The 17,161-nt window shown below is 50.0% G+C and overlaps 1 long non-coding RNA gene and 1 pseudogene across 1 annotated transcript; one reads left to right on the top strand and one right to left on the bottom strand.

Annotated features, from left to right (window-relative positions):
• Window positions 1–4,518: 4,518 nt before the first annotated feature.
• LOC125532843 lies at window positions 4,519–14,736 on the top strand (annotated as a pseudogene).
• A 1,203-nt stretch (window positions 14,737–15,939) lies between these two features.
• Window positions 15,940–17,010, bottom strand: LOC125532627. Its single transcript, XR_007294173.1, has 3 exons — window positions 16,985–17,010; window positions 16,773–16,898; window positions 15,940–16,534 (listed from the first exon to the last, which is right to left on the bottom strand). It is a non-coding gene; the product is annotated as an uncharacterized LOC125532627 (long non-coding RNA).
• Between the last annotated feature and the right edge of the window lie 151 nt (window positions 17,011–17,161).

Below are 17,161 nucleotides of genomic sequence, written 5' to 3'. Positions count from 1 at the left end.
CACGACCGTGCTTGGCTTCTCTTCTCGCTCTCATTTGCGTAAGTTAGCCACCATATATGCTAGTGCTTGCTACAGCTCCACCTCACTACCTTTTCCTACCCATGAGCTTAAATAGTCTTGATCGATAGGGTGTGAGATTGCTGAGTCCCCGTGACTCACATATTACTTCCAAACAGTTGCAGGTGCCGATGATACCAGTGCAGATGACGCAGCTGAGTTCAAGTGAGAGCTCGTTGAAGATCGTGTTCGTTGTATTGTTTCGTTTCCAGTTGATCAGTAGTGGAGCCTAGTCGGGGCGATCGGGGATCTATGCATTAGGGGTGGTCTTCTTTTATTTTGGTTCCGTAGTCGGACCTTGATTGTATCTGGTTGATGTAATGCTATATTCATGTATTGTGTGAAGTGGCGATTGTAAGACAACTCTGTACCTCTTTCTTATTCAGTACACGGGATGTGTAAACATTACCCCTCTTGCGACATGCCTACAATGCGGTTATGCCTCTAAGTCGTGCTCTGACACGTGGGAGATATAGCCGCATTATGGGTGTTACATTTGTGAGTAGTTACGTTTGTTCCTGAGGACAAGGGAGAAGTCTTGCTATTAGTAGTCATGTGAATTTGGTATTCATTCAATATTTTGATGAGATGTATGTTGTCTAGCCTCTAGTGGTGTTATGTGAACATCGACTACATAACACTTCACCATTATTTGGGCCTAGAGGAAGGCATTGGGAAGTAATAAGTAGATGATCGGTTGCTAGAGTGACAGAAGCTTAAACTCTAGTTTATGCGTTGCTTCGTAAGGGGCTGATTTGGATCCATATGTTTCATGTTATGGTTAGGTTTACCTTAATACTTTTGTTGTAGTTGCAGATGCTTGCAATAGAGGTTAATCATAAGTGGGATGCTTGTTCAAGTAAGAACAGCACCCAAGCACCGGTCCACCCACATGTCAAATTATCAAAGTACCGAACGCGAATGATATGAATGTGATGAAAACTAGCTTGATGATATTCCCATGTGTCCTTGGGAGCGCTTTTCCTTATATAAGAGTGCGTCCAGGCTTGTCCTTTGCTACAAAAAGGAATGGGCCACCTTGTTGCACTTTTTATTTACTTTTGTTACTTGTTGCTCATTACAAATTATCTTATCACAAAACTATCTGTTACCACTTATTTCAGTACTTGCAGAGAATACCTTGCTGAAAACCGTTTATCATTTCCTTCTGCTCCTCGTTGGGTTCGACACTCTTACTTATCGAAAGGACTACGATAGATCCCCTATACTTGTGGGTCATCACTCCTCGATCTCTGGGCTGGAATACGGGGCGTTTCGGTTTCTCTGAGCCGGGGTGCCACATTTTTACCAGGGCACGGTGATGCCATACCATGGCACCACACCAGGCATCATGTTTTCCAAGCATTTATTTCATTTTTGTATAGTTGTTAACCCAGTAAACAACACGTTTATGGTTGACTATTGCCACACATTTCCTCAAAATATCTTCCCATTCCTTGTAAAAGGCATGAGAATGTACTAAATAGCACGAGCATGGTTTTCCAGACCATTCTTGTGCACCTTTGCATGCACCGATTGTTCGAATTTGAATTATGAGCATTAATGCCTAGAAAACGTACATAATCCCATAAATATGGTAAATGAGCCTGGAAAAATGTCAAATTTGAACACGTTACATTTGAGGTGGTATGTTGACCGTTGGAAAAAAAACCGAATGACAAACTAGGATAGAAATTTGGATTCCCCTTCAATATTGGTGATTTCCCTCTCGAAAGCATGGAACTTCCTCGGTGATAGTTTGATTTATCAAGGGCGTGCATGACGACATAAGCCAAACCTTCTCAAATTTTTACCAGGGCATGGTGCGGTCATACCATGGCACCATGCTAGGCGTCATGTTTTTCAAGCATTTATTTTATTTTTTTCTATAGGTGAAAACCCAATAAACAAACATTTGTGGTTGACTAGTGCGACACATTTCATCGAAATATCTGTCCATTCCTTGTAAAAGGCATGAGAATTTACTAAATGGCATGAGCATGGTTTTCTAGGCCGTTCTTGTGCACCCTTTCATGCACCGATTGTTTGAACTTGAATTATGTGCATTAATGCCTAGGAAATGCACATAATCCCCTAAATATGGCAAATGAACCCGGAAAAGTCCCAAATTTGAACATGCTGATTTGCAGGGTGTATGTTCATCGTAGAAAAAACTCATGAACAAAGGACAAAGGAAATTTGGAGCCCCTTCAATCTTGGTGATTTCCCCCTCAAAACCATGAAACTTCCTCGGTGATGGTTCGATTTATGAAAGGCATGCATGATGACATAAGGAAAACATTCTCAAATTTTTACTAAGGCACGGTGAGGCCATACCATGGCACCACACGAGGTGTCATGTTTTCCAAGCATTTATTTCAGTTTTGTATAGTTGTTAACCCAGTAAACGACGCGTTTATGTTTGACTATTGACACACATTTCCTTGACATATCTGCCTATTCCTTGTAAAACGCATGGGAATGTACTAAATAGCACGTGTTGGATTTCGGGTTCCGGCAGACCCTTAAGGTTCGAACTCTGGGGTGCGCACGGAGATCTTTCCCCTACCGACTCGCGCTTCTATGGCTCGCAAGAAATCTAGGCTGGAAAGAAGAACACACAAAGGACACGAGGTTTATACTGGTTCGGGCCACCGATGTGGTGTAATACCCTACTCCAGTGTGTGGTGTGGTGGATTGCCTCAGGGGCTAATGATGAACAATACAGGGGGAAGAACGGCCTCGCGAGAGGTGTTCTTGAGCTGGTGCGGTGTGTTCTACTCGGTCTGGATCTATCTCTCTCTCTCTTCTCTCCCCCTTTTTTCTCTCCGCCCTTTTCTCTTCAGGGGCTAGTCCTATTTATAGAGGCCCCGGTCCTCTTCCCAAATAATGAGCGGGAAGGGCGCCAACAATTAGCCATTTTGAAGGGGAACATATAGTACAAGTTATCCTGACCAAAACTGGTCTTCGGCTGCCAAAAGCACTGGTGGTGACGCCATCTTGGGCTCCATGGTGACCTCCGTCCTGCCGCTCTGCTGGTCTTGGTATCGTTGCACCAGAATGGTAACCTTTGCCCGATGCCTTGGCCTGTGCTTGCACCCTTTGCACCGAAGGGGAAACAAGGACACTGCATAGGCCGGCGCCCGCCTAATCTCGATCGTCATGGCTTGCGTCACGGGCTCCTCGCGAGGCACCCCTGCCTTGATCTCTCCGCCTCCTCGCGAGCCTGCCTGATGAGGCTGCTCCTGAGGAAGCTTCCTGTCGTCCGCCCCGCAAGGCTTGGACCCTCGCGAGGGTCTTGAGCTTGAGCTGATGAAGCTGGGCCGCACTGGGCCGCCACTCAAGCCACGCCGCAGGCCTCAGGCAGGCAAGTCTGGGGACCCCCGTTCCCAGAACGCCAACAATAGACCCCGGGCCCAAGGCACGCCCGGGCTTGGCTTAGCAGGGAAGCGAAGGGGCAAGCGTGAAGCGCCGCGGGCCCCAATAGCCTACGGCCTTGGGCGCCACGTAGCGGTCGATTGGACGTGGGCGTCTGCGCTTCCCCACGACGCCTCGGCAACCGCTCGACTTGACAAGTCCCTGCATGGAGAGAAATGGGTCATCATTACCTGCGATCGTGGTGGTCGGCGGTCGGCCTTCTCCGGCTATAAGTACGGGGCCGCGTGAGCCTCGTTAACTTATCCCTTCCTGCTACTCCTTTCCTTCTTCTTCCTCTTCCTTGCTTCTCCTTATGCCAATGGCACCAATCCGCCGGTTTTCTGCAGAAGAGAAGGGAAAGGCCCCGCGAGAAGGTCCTGACCCTCTTCCGCCGAAGAAACGGCTAGTCCCCTGCCGCCAAGATGAGGGTGCTTGGCAGGAGGCATTGAGGCCCTGGTACGAGCGGCCGCCGCTTGGGTTTCCACTACCCTTGTACGCCTGAATCGAGGGCCCTACGGAAGAGGGCGTCGAGCGGCACCGACGGTGCCGCCGCCGACGCCGGCGAGTCACGGCGGTGCGCGTCGTTCCTCCTGGAGTCCACGCCGAGGGCTTCACGCCGCCATGCCCCGTGCTCTTGGATCCGTCTTCCTCCCTCCTTCGCCTTCGAGATGCCGCTGAGCGGGTCTCTGGAGCTCTGGCTGCAGCACGCCGACTGCAGCACCCTCGCGACCGGAGCGGAGGTCGCGGTCGTCGCTCCGGGCAAGGTCAACACGACCCGGGGCTGGGGTGAGATCGGCTGGGTCTGCCGGACGGAGGGTGCCCTCGTAATTCATCTTGAATATGACGGCGCCTCCCTGATTTTCTTCAAGGTCTTCGATGCTGAAGGACACCGGTTGGAGTGCTGCCCCAAGGAAAGCGGTAGGGGCATCGGACTGGCGAGGACCTGGCCTGCCCATCAGCCCTCCAGCAGCTCTTCAGGCGGTACCGGAGGAGATGGGGAATCTGGCAGCTCCCCCGAGCTTCTCGTGACTCTAGAGTCGAGCGATGACAGCTACGGGCCTCCGAGCTCGCGCCGTGCTCGGAGTAGGGCAACTGCATCGGGCCGCCGACACCACTGATCTGGGTGGGGTCGGCGCCGGCGCCGGGCAGTCCACTGTTGATGATGGCGTCACTTGCGGAGGCGCGGGCAATTAGTGTTCCTTAGGATTAGCACCTTTTGTTCCCTGCAAGGAATCGAAGCAACACCCCGCGGGGGTATGTAAAGCGCTTGACATGTCTTTTGCGAACATTATATCCCTAATATGAATCGATGCGAGATGCTTGTCCTGTCCCGGCTCGGCTCCCCCTTTCTATCCTCACGAGGACTTAGCGCTCTACGCTGATAGGTCCCAGTCCCCAGGCAAGCTTCAGTCGTCACTGGTATGCCAGGTCGCGATGCCATGGTCAAGGCCAGGAGGTGTGTGGCCCGAGGTCCGGTAAGAGCCCTCGAGTCGCGATGCTCGGGAGGTCCCCTTTAGCGCTCGAGCAGCCCTCGCTAGGCGAGAAAGGAAGGCAACGTCGTCGTGACAGAGCTGCACTAGGCGAGGGTTTGGTGCTGCATTGGTCCAGCTCCTGTAAGGGCGTGACTTATCTTTTGATTTTGGGGTAGTTCTTCGACGGGGCGGCCGGCCCGAGTGGCGGTAGCTCAGGTGCTGCTGGGTTAGGTCCTCACGAGCTTCTTCCCACTTCCCCACACCTTCCTTAATGCTCTATGTCCTCATGTCCCGGCCCTCGAGCGAGCTCAGCCGCCGCTGGTATGACAGGTCGCGATGCCATAGGTCAAGGCCAGGGGGTGAGGGCTGGAGAGCCAGTAGGAGCCCATGAGTCGCGATGCTCAGGCGCCCCCCTTTTAACGTGCAAGCGGTTCGTGCTGGAGAGAGGGAGAGATAGCCCGCGATGTCCCCAACGTTCCTCCTGGAGTGGGTCCTGCATACCAATCATAAGGAGAGACAAGACCTGCCGCTACGGTTGCCAGCCAACCATTGGTCGCTCCGAGGGAGTGATTGGAGCACTGAGGGCCTGGTGAGGTGGCGCCTTGCGGGGCTGCCGCGGCCAGAGCTCGACCACTCAGGTTTATCGGTGTTGCAGGGACGGACCCGTACACAGATGTCGTGCCAGAGCGAGCGGCTCCATGGGTAGGTGTCAATCGAGCAGGCGATTAGGTCAGGTATGTTAAGTACGAAGGAGCAAATCCGTTTCAAGCAGATGCGGGAAAAGCAAACGCCGCTAGGCTAGGCCTGAGCAGCTTGGGGATGATGCAGCCCGAGGGGCGCCCCCACCAAGGTAGGTAAAGAGCGTAAGCAAAACGGGTACATGCCGCAGGGACGGACCCACGCGACCTAGGGACGACGCGGCCCTATGGGCTCTCCCAGCTAAAAATGGCTTGAAAGATGTCATCTGATGCTGCTGAAGATGAAGTGATGCCGAAGAAGTGGGTGACGCGCGGTGAATACGTCGACCCTCACGAGCCCCCAGGCCGAGGAGCCTCGGGAGGCTCCGGGGGCACGGGTAGGTCTTCGAGGGCCATCTCCACCTCCGCCAGGACCGCACAATGCCTGACCTCCTAAGCCTCCAGAATGCTCCTCAGCAGGCGCTGATGAGCGGCGACCGCGTTCGGAAGGCCGAAAGGCATGCGAACGTAGATGTGAGGTGGACCCTTGCAACGCCCCACACGCGAAGGCCAGAGGCACTCCTGAGACGCGGCTCGGTTGAGCCCTGGCACGTCGATGCAGACGCGCAGCCCATCGTCCTCGCCTGGATGTGGGGCCACGACGGGCAAGCGGCGGCTGCCGCGCATGACTCTCGACTCCTGTAGCTCCTCGGTGTTTCCCGCGATGAACTCCTGAGGGTTTGGTCTTCCTTGCCTCGTACCTTCCTGAGGGAAACGTGCCTGGAAGAACCCCTCCAAGTGGTGCCCGAGCGCCTCCCTCATGACCTTGGCAAAGTCGGTGGCTCTCCAAGAAAGAGCCCCCGAGCCCTGCCTGAGGAGGGCGCCGGGCACGCTTTCCTATGCGACAGAGGGTGGCGCTCCCTGAACGGGCGCAAATCCTGACGCAACGCCTCCAGAAGCGCCTGCCTCCTTATGGCTTGGGCCAGGCGAAGCCTTCTTCTTCTTAAGGGTCGCCTCGGGAAGTCTTCCGCTCCTGTGATCTAGGTCTTCGATTGCTGCGGTTCGGAACGCACGCTCAAGTGAACACACCGCGTCCCTTTGCTCACAGGGTACGGTGATGACTCCACCGCTTCCTGGCATCTTGAGGACATTGTAGCCATGGTGATTCACTGCCATGAACTTGGCTAGGGCCGGGTACCCGAGGATGACGTTGTATGGCAGGCGAATGTGGGCGACGTCGAAGTCGATGAGCTCAGTGCGGTAGTTGTTGCCCTGCCCCAAGGTGACTGGCAGGCGAACTTGCCCTATCAGAACAGTGGAACCATCAGTGACTCCTGAGAAAGGCTTGGTCGGCTGGAGCTAATCATACGGTACTTAGAGATTGTCGAACGTCTCGACGGACAGGACGTTGAGTCCTGCTCCGCCATCAACGAGGGTCCTAGTGACCTGCACATTGCTGATGACTGGGGAGCAAAGCATCAGGGGAACTCCGGCCATTGCCGCGCACTTGAGATGATCCGCTGAGCTGAACGTGATGGCACACGCAGACCACCTAAGAGGGCGCGTGGCCTCAAGCTTGGGGAGGACTGCATTCACCTCGCGAGCAAACTGCTTGCAGATGCGCTGTGATGCTGGGGCCTGGGTGCCACCCAAGATGCAAGCAATTGCGCGCGGCTCCTGGAAGCCCCTAGCCCCCTCGTCTTGATGTTGGTCTTCGTTCCTTCTTGGTGGTGGCGGTAGAGGAGGGAGGCCTGCGTTGCCGTGCGGGCGATCCTCACGAGGCCGATCCCTCCAGCCTCCCTCGCGAGGCTAGTCCTGCCAGCGATCCTCGCGAGGTCGATCACGCCACCCTTGGCGAGGGCCACGGTCTTCCCATCGTCCTCCACCTCTTCCAACTCCTCGGCCATAGCCCCTGTCATTGCGCTCGGGGCGTCGGCCGATACGCCCATCTCGCACGGCCCTGAGCTCTTGGCATTCGTTGGTGTTGTGGGTGTGGAGGTCGTGGTACACGCAGTATCGGCTGCCCTTTGATGACTCAGGCTGATCCCTACCTCGCTTGGTGTCTGGTTCCGCTGCGAGCATGGCAACTCCCTTAAGCTTCACGTCCTTGGCCTTGGGTTTTTTCTCTTCTGGGTCGGCAGCTGGGAGCTCGAGGAGAGAGAGGCGTCCTTCCTCAGCCCTGGCGCACTTGGTCGCCAAGTTGAACAGCTCCAGGGATATGCACAGGTCTTCATGGATTGCCAGCTCCTCCTTCCTCTTGATGTCGCGCACGCCATCAGAGAAGACTGAGATAATGGCTTCCTCAGTCACCCTAGGGATCTTGAGGCGAGCGTTGTTGAAGCGCTGGATGTATTTCTGCAGGGTTTCCCCTGGCTGTTGCTTGATGCGGCGCAGGTCGCTTATGGCCGGGGGCCGGTCGCGAGTGCCCTGGAAGTTGGCGATGAAGCGAGTGCACATCTCGTCCCAGGAGGAGATCATGCTGGGAGCCAGGTTCAGGAGCCAGGTGCGGGTGCCGTCCTTGAGCGCCATGGGAGACCAGTTCGCCATGACCTTTTCGTCCGTTGGCGGCTTCGATGCCCAGCTCGTAGAGCTGTAGGAATTCTGCAGGGTCCGCCGTGCCATCGTAGCGAGGGGGTAGATCAGGCTTGAACTTGCCTGGCCATGTGAAGCCGCGTAGCTCGGGGGTGAAGGTGCAGCAGCCTGCTGTGGCAACCGGCGCCCTTTGCTGGTGCTGGGCCTGCTCCTGGTGATTACCACACGGCCGCCGCTTGGAGCAGCGCGGGGTCTCGGCGTGGAGGCGCAGGGACGCGATCTTGGCGCGCCGGTGCTGGGAGCACGCGAGCACCTTCTTGGGGACGAGGGATCTCTTGGCAGCTCCCTTCTTGCCGCGCAGGCGCCGGACGTGGGGGGTCTCGCCCTGGGGCTGCGCGCCTTGGAGCCAGGGTGCCTTCTTGGGGAGGAGGTGGCGGAGGCGCCTCCTGATCCTCGCCCCTTGCGCAGAATGGAGGGCGAGGCAGCGAGAAGGACGGCAAAGGAGAGCCCCCTGCGGCGCTGACGAACTCTGTGATGTGGGCGAGCCAGTCCTCGTAGAGGTCGTCGACGGGGCGGTACTGCAGGAGCTCTCTTGCCAGGAGCAGCGCAGCGTGCGCGTCCGTGGGGGCGCGACGGGCGTGGGACGACGAACCGGCTGGAGTTAGTGACGGGGTTGCGGTGCGGCCCTCCCGCCGCATCGAAGGATGCTGGGAAGAGGCCTGCTGCTCGTTCCCCGCCGGGCTGGTGGCGGCGTTGGCGGCAGGCGACGGGGAACGACGAGGGCGTCCGCCGACGGGCGCCGTCTGGGCGACGTGGGTGGCGAGAGCAGCCCGGCGCTCGGTGCGAGCCCGACGAGCGTCAGCCATGGACACGGCGGAAGATCATACGCGAACAGCGGAAGAAAGATTCTGGCGCACCCCTACCTGGCGCGCCAAATGTCGGATTTCGGGTTCCGACAGACCCTTAAGGTTCGAACTCTGGGGTGCGCACGGAGATCTTTCCCCTACCGACTCGCGCTTCTATGGCTCGCAAGAAATCTAGGCTGGAAAGAAGAACACACAAAGGACACGAGGTTTATATTGGTTTGGGCCATCGATGTGGTGTAATACCCTACTCCAGTGTGTGGTGTGGTGGATTGCCTCAGGGGCTGATGATGAACAATACAGGGGGAAGAACGGCCTCACGAGAGATGTTCTTGAGCTGGTGCGGTTTGTTCTACTCGGTCTGGATCTCTCTCTCTATCTCTCTCTTCTCTCCCCCCTTTTTTTCTCTCCGCCCTTCTCTCTTCGGGAGCTAGTCCTATTTATAGAGGCCCCTGTCCTCTTCACAAATAATGAGCGGGAAGGGCGCCAACAATTGGCCATTTTGAAGGGGAACATCTAGTACAAGTTATCCTGACCAAAGCTAGTCTTCGGCTTCCAAAAGCACTGGTGATGACACCGTCTTGGACTCCACGGTGACCTCCATCCTGCCGCTCTGCTGGTCTTGGTCTCGTTGCACCGGAATGGAAACCTTTGCCCGATGCCTTGGCCTGTGCTTGCTCCCTTTGCACCGAAGGGGAAATAAGGACACTGCATAGGCCGGCGCCCACCTGGCGCCCGCCTAATCTCGGACGTCATGGCTTGCGTCACGGGCTCCTCGCGAGGCACCCCTGCCTTGATCCTTCCGCCTCCTCGCGAGCCTGCCTAATGAGGCGGCTCCTGAGGAAGCCTCCTGTCGTCCGCCCCACAAGGCTTGGCCCCTTGTGAGGGTCTTGAGCTTGAGCTGATGAAGCTGGGCCGCACTGGGCCCCCACTCGAGCCACGCCGCAGGCCGCAGGAAGGCAAGTCTGGGGACCCCCGTTCCGAGAACGCCGACAGCACGAGCATGGTTTTCTAGACCGTTCTTGTGCACCTTTTCATGCACCAATTGTTCAAATTTGAATTATATGCATAATTAATGCCTAGAAAATGCACATAATCCCCTAAATATGGTAAATGAGCCCAGAAAAATGTCAAATTTGAACACGTTGCATTTGAGGCAGTATGTTGATCGTTGGAAAAAAAACTGAATGACAAACTAGGACAGAAATTTGGATTCCCCTTCAATCTTGGTGATTTTCCTCTCGAAAGCATTGAACTTCCTCGGTGATGGTTTGATTTATGAAGGGCATGCATGACGACATAAATCAAACCTTCTCAGCTTTTAACCAGGGCACAGTGAGGCCATACCATGGCACCCTGCCAGGCGTCATGTTTTTCAAGCACGTATTTCATTGTTCTATAGTTGATAACCCAGTAAATGACGCATTTGTGGAACTATTGCCACGCATTCCCTTGAAACCTCTGCTCATTCCTTGTAAAAGGCTTGATAATTTACTAAATACCACGAGTATGGTTTTTCCAGACCGTTCTTGTGCACCTTTTCAAGCACCAATTGTTTGAATTTGAATTATGTGCATTAGTGCCTACAAAATGCACATAATCCCCTAAATATTGTAAATGAACCAGAAAAAGTGTCAAATTTGAACACCGTGATTATTAGAGTTTATGTTCATCGTAGAAAAAACTCATGGATGAAGGACAAAGGAAATTTGGATTCCCATTCAATCTCAGTTATTTACTATCGCACACGATTCACCTCCGTCGCCTCTGTGAACCGTGTGTGTTCACTCATACATGCAAAAGGAAAAAACAAAACCTGCGCCCACTTCGTCCCCACCCACTCGTCGCGGACTCCTCCACAACTATGCACCTCATCAACTTCTATCGCGGCAGCCACCCTAAGCTCCACGGCTGTTGTCGGCGGGCGTAGGTCGCACTCCAAACGGAACGAGATTTCGCCCCTCCCACTTTCCGCCGCCTATCTACACTGAGATTCTAGACTCTAGTCGACTGTGGTTTTCTGCGCGATTGGGCCGAGGGTTTTTCTCATGGAGAAGGTAATCAACTTAGCAAAATATTCACTCATCTCTTATCAAAGTCCGTCCATTGCTGTTAATCAACCTACGGAAATCATCGTGGAATTAGTTTTGTTCTAGCTGATTCGTGGGTGTTCATTCATGTGTCGACAATGCGAGCAAAAATCGGGGAAGTGTGTTCGTGGCCAGTCGGAGACGAAGTTCTATCTCACCATTCCAGATGACTTCAAGGAGCACTCGGTATGTTCAATCTCAACCTACCACGGTCGGCATGGCCTACATTTGTGAACATATACCGTCTATTGCTACATTATCTATATATTTGCATCAAATCTTTGTTACATTATCTATTTTTAATTCTATATTTTTGTACTTTGCTTTCATCTATATATTGATCTGTTCTATCAGTTACTCCCATATTTGCATCTTGCTCTGTTATTTCAATATATCTAATTTATGATCTTAATTTTCATTTCAAACAGTACATCCCTTGCTTTGCAACAACAGGAGTAGAAGGAAATCTTGGGCTTTACTTTTTTGATGACTCCCAGGATGTCATATTGACAACGCAGCATGGAATTACCATGACGGTTAGCGTAAAACATGATAAAGATGGTCACTCCTATTTTAATGCGGACCTTTGGAGAAAAATGTCTAAGTGTTATGAACTGAAAGCCGGGAATAAAATTCTAGTACGTGCACCACAACCTGGTCTAATTAACATGGATATTTACTTCCCCAACGTCATCAGCCGATCAAAGTCTGATCGAGGTTAGTATCCTTTCAACTTTCTCCATGCTGTCATATTACTTAGCAAAATCGGGGTATTTGTTCTAACTAACTGATCACTATTTAAGCAACCAATTGTGATTTCATATTCTAACTCCGTTCTTAGGCCGTAACAAAGTCTATTTACCAATTTATGTGCACTATATATTCTTCTGTCATCTTCTGAATAAATAATATCTTTCCACCTTTTAAGAAGTGTATGTTGGATGCATAGTGAATGATCTGTATGTTACAAGTGTACCAAATTTCACTGGAAGGACTTGAAGCATGTCATAAACTTTGTTGATAATCTGATAGAGACAACACATCGTATGAACGCTCGATTTTGGATCGGATTAATTAGACCAATGGTGCACACATTGAACAAGACCAATTGTTTGCAAAACGCTGGCAAAAAGTATTATTTTAATGTTGATACTCATACACTATATATATCTTCAACGATATGTTACAATTGGTTTTTATTCTACATGTCAACATAAATTGCCCGCTGTAGCAGTTCCTGTATCGATTTCCCGGCGTGGTCGAATTACACTTGTGCCTGCTAATAACGCCAAAGTGATTGCAAGGTACTGCATTCCCCACAGAAATGAAACCATTCAAATTAACAAGTTCTCGTTTATCATGGAAATGCATCCATATTGGAAAATTGGAGACAGTGTTCTGCTCATGATATACCAAGGCACAGGAGGGCTCTTCCTTTTCATTGACGAGATGCCGAGTCGCCGTGATCAAGCTGCTTCCAGGGGATAGTTGTGATTGTTGGCCCTCAGCCTCTTAAAATATGCTAGCTGTTACTATGTTAAGTATATATATATGGACCATATGGTTATTGTCCCTTAGTCTCTTAAAATGTGATAGTTGTTACTATGTTAAGTATGTAGATATGGACCATATGGTTGTCAAAACCGTTTTACGAAGATCCTCCTTTTGTCGAATAGTGTAACCATTATATATATGTTACTCAAATGTTGTTACCCAAGTTGTCAAATTTTCATAGAAAGTATTCGTATCGTACACAGTTCATTGAGTTTAAGCGTGTTCCCGATGTCCAGAAGGCATTTGCATATTAACTGTCCATATTGCAAATTCACACACATATTAACATAAGGAAACATATGTGTAACTTACTAATCATCGCACACGAGTACCCGCAGATGCATCATGTGCGATACTCCTAGCCACCGCAAGCAACTAGTTTGCATTTTTCAAAGATTTTGTACACACAGAATCGCACACGAATTAACTGTATTAACTGTCTGTATTATAATTTCCCATCGCAAACAGTTCATCCGAGTCGGCTATTTGCCACATATCACACACATCTTGTTTACATGCTCGTTTGTGTTCTTTTGGCTCATCGCAAACAGTTCATCCATGTGAACTGTATGTCGTATATCACACACATCTTGCTAAGTTGAATCGTTTCTGTTGTGCTCCCTAATCGAAAATAGTTCGTCCGAGTGAACCATATGCCGTATATCGCACACACATTGATATGGCTGCCCGTTTCTGTTGTTCTGACTATTGCAAATAGTTCAAATGGATTAACCGTGTGCCCTTCATCACACATGCAACTAAAATCTGAACTGTGTTTGTTGGCTCCGCCATCGCAAACGTTTTGCACCTTTTTTACGGTTTTTTACACCATTGTTTGCGATTATTGCATCGCACACAGTTTCGTCAAAGGGTCTGTGATTGTAGTGTCGCGTTAGCAGTATCCTGCAGTAGTGATGGCTCAAAATTTACGGTTCAGAAAGTTTTCCATCCATGTCTGAATCTAATATTACTGCGTCAGGAAACTTGCATATAAACACAAAATGTAGTCTGGCTAATGAAAACATTCATTTCAATGTTTCCACTTCTCTCCCAGGTCATCCATATCTCATTGGATATTTTACTTGTGGAGAACCTCAACCCAAAACTCTGAACGAATGCAAGTAAGTTCTTCACCCATCTAACTACAAAGTTTTCAGTTCATCATTTTCGTATTTGCCCAACTGTTTTGCAGTTTTCCATGTGAGAGATCAGGAAGGAAACAAGGTTTACAATAAGAAGGCCATAAACTACATAGAGCAGGTCTCCATCTCCCTCTCCCTCTCAACTGAACTGGTTGTTTAGAAGCAGGGGAAAACAACTTGAAGATTTATGATTTGGTGTCTTCCAATTTTTTAGGCAATATGTACTAGAGATTCTCGGAGGTTCACAGTGATGAGATCGAATGAGCTTGCATCTAGACCCGATGTTGCTGTACACTATACAGGAATTGAGATGATTGGCCACAACCGGCCTTGAATTTTCTCTAAGATATGTGATGTTCTTACAGAGCAAGGGTGTAGTGTTATGGAAGCGCATGCTTGGAGCCACAAGGATAGCTTGGCATGTGTTGCATTTTGTGTCTGATGAATCAACATCATCCCGCATCAGTGATCCAAACGGCTTAGTCTCTATTCAAGACCATCTTGGAACTGTTCTTGGATCTGGTACCTCAATGGATGAAGATGGGCGTAGTGCAAGAGCTCATCTGCTCGTCCCTGATGGCCTCGCAAGCCACCCCGAGCGTCGGTTGCACCAGCTATTGTTTGCTAGTAAAGATTTTGATGGAAAACAGGGACATGTATCTAATGCCTTCCCAATGCTTACTTTGGATGGCTACAAAAGGGCAGGGGCGCAGTGGTCTCTGTTGATCGGTGCAATGAGAAAGGATACTAAGTCGTAAATGTGGAATGTGTGGACCGGCAGAAGTTGATGTTTGACATTGTGTGCACGCTTACGAACATGCAATTTAATGTTTTTCATGCGTCAGTTTCTTCCCGTGGGCCTTTTGCCAGTCAGGTAACTTCATCTGCTTCTGTTTTAGTAGGGATATGTATATGTTGTGTTGCAGGTTTGAATTAACATGAAAAGTGAACACAAACTAAAAAAAGAATATTTGTAGGAGTACTACATCAGGCACAGGGATGGACATATGCTAGACACTCTGGATGAAAGATGCTTAGTTGTAAAAGGTGTTAAAGCTGCAGTCGAGCATCGAACTTGTGAGGTGAGTCATATAGTGGTCTGATGTTCATTTTTATTTATTTTAGGAATATAATTTCCAACTGCATTAGTTGAATTTCATTCTCATGGTAACCATGGATAAAATCTGCTCCGTATTCATGTTGAAATTCTCTATTTAAATATGAATTGTTTTCTTTTAACATCTGTGAAATTCCGAATCTGATTATATTGCTATTATTGCTTTGAGGGTGTGAAGATGGACTGATGGATCTATGCACGGAGAATACCGTTGGCCTCCTCTCTTACATCACTAGGGTCCTCCGGGAGAACGGGTTAACCGTTACACAGGCGGACATCGCAATGGACGGGGACAAGATGAAGAACACATTCTATGTCCAAGGCATCTAAGACAACAAGATCGACATGGACGTCATCGAGTCTGTCAGGAGGGGGCACGATCCCCTGCCCTTCCAGGTGAAGGATGATGAGCTTCTGTCCCGGGGTCAGCTAGAAGGAAAACCAGCGGCAGAGAGAAATGGCTTCCGTATCCTTAGCCTGCTGAGGTCGAAGATAGGGAGTTTGTCTCATGGTTTCATCTCTTCATGGGGTAGGTTTTCTCTGTGAATGTGATGGTATTTCTGTTGCCTGAGCTGAGTATAGACGTACATACACTACAGGAAAAAACTTATAAGCCGTGTACCTAATACACTCGGCTTACATCGATTTAAACTCGGTTTACATATAAGCCAAGTAAAACACCCAGCTTATAGCACTCGGTTTACAGTCGACCGGCTTATATCATATAAGCCGAGAGCTGGACCGAAAAAACCCGGCTTATGTATAACCCGAGTATTTTTAAAGGGCTCTCGGTTTAATAAAGTAACATGACGGTAGCCTGCTGTTAACGGCCACGTGTCACCGTCTATATAAGTCGAGTGCCGTCTTTCGGGCACGGTTTATATATAAGCCAGGTGCAACCGCGAACGCACGGTTTATATATAAGCCGGGTGTAACCAGGAACCGCATGGTTTATATATAAGCCGGGTGCAACCACAAACCACACGGTTTATATATAAGCCGGGTGCAACCGCGAACAGTTACTATATAAGCCGAGTTCCTCCGACAACAGCACGGTTATATACATATATAAGCCGGGTGCTGGTTAACTGAGGCACACGGCTTATACAGCCTGCCCGTGTGTCCATATGGTCTATAAGCCAGGTGCTTGGTGCTGGGCTACACGGCTTATAGGTTGGCCGCAGCTATATGTCTTATAAGCCGGGTGTCAGATAGCTGGGCTACACGGCTTATAAGCCTTATAACATTTTTTTGGTACTCGCTTCAGGGAGCAGCAACAACATATATACAGTAGTACATCTATCCAGCAACACATATATCCAGCAGTACATGACCATGACCAACAAATATATATCCAGTAATACATATATCCAGCCGTACATGAGTGCAAAGTCCACATATGCAACAAAAGATCACAAACGAAAGGACCGTAAGTTTCAGGTCCACACAGTGCATACATATCCAATGAAGGTTCACAACAACATACATACATATGCAACCAGAGGTTCACAAATTAAAGGATCATGAGTTCCAAGTTCACACCAAGTATGAACCATGCAATGAGCTCCACCGCAGCATATATAACCACCGTCAACGCCATCCACAATGCAAACCTATAAGTCCATTCTCACACGCATGAGTTTGAGTTTCTAAAGTTAAGTTGCAAAGATGGATAAGGCATAAGAGTCAACAAGAATCAACATATGAGGCTTAAATAGAAGCTAGGAAGTATGTACAATATAAGCATCAACACTTGTGGACTCTACCATCAACAATGCACAAGTTTTAAGTTGAGAAGCACAAGCAACAAGAAGACGCAAGCATCAACAATGGACAAACATAGACAACTACCTCAAGTGATCATTGTTGCGGGGAGGTCGAAGCGACATGAACCGTAGTGGGTGTCACTGGACTTGCTTGGCCAGGTGAAGATCCACCTACCACACAGTTATTGGAGCCTTGTCCCGACTGAGAAAACTTGAAGCACGAGAGGATGAGATGGTAAGATTCATGATCTTCAAGCATGAAGGTAAGATGCATGATTGAAAAGTTGGAAGACTTACAAAGTTGAAATTAGGAAGAGTCGGAAGAATGGGCAAAGTGGAACCCTGCATATTATTTCTGAGTTGAGCAAATGTCTCTTCCAGGATTGCCTGTTGTTTAACCATGAATTCTTGCTGTTGAGACAGGGCCTGCTGCATTTTCATGGCTTCCTCCTCTCGAAGCATGGCATTGGCCTA

This window comes from Triticum urartu, chromosome 1, assembly GCF_003073215.2.
Source record: "Triticum urartu cultivar G1812 chromosome 1, Tu2.1, whole genome shotgun sequence".
Classification (NCBI taxonomy): Eukaryota; Viridiplantae; Streptophyta; class Magnoliopsida; order Poales; family Poaceae; genus Triticum; species Triticum urartu.
Note: the sequence above shows the minus strand (reverse complement) of the source record. Positions and strands in the feature narration are given on the sequence as shown.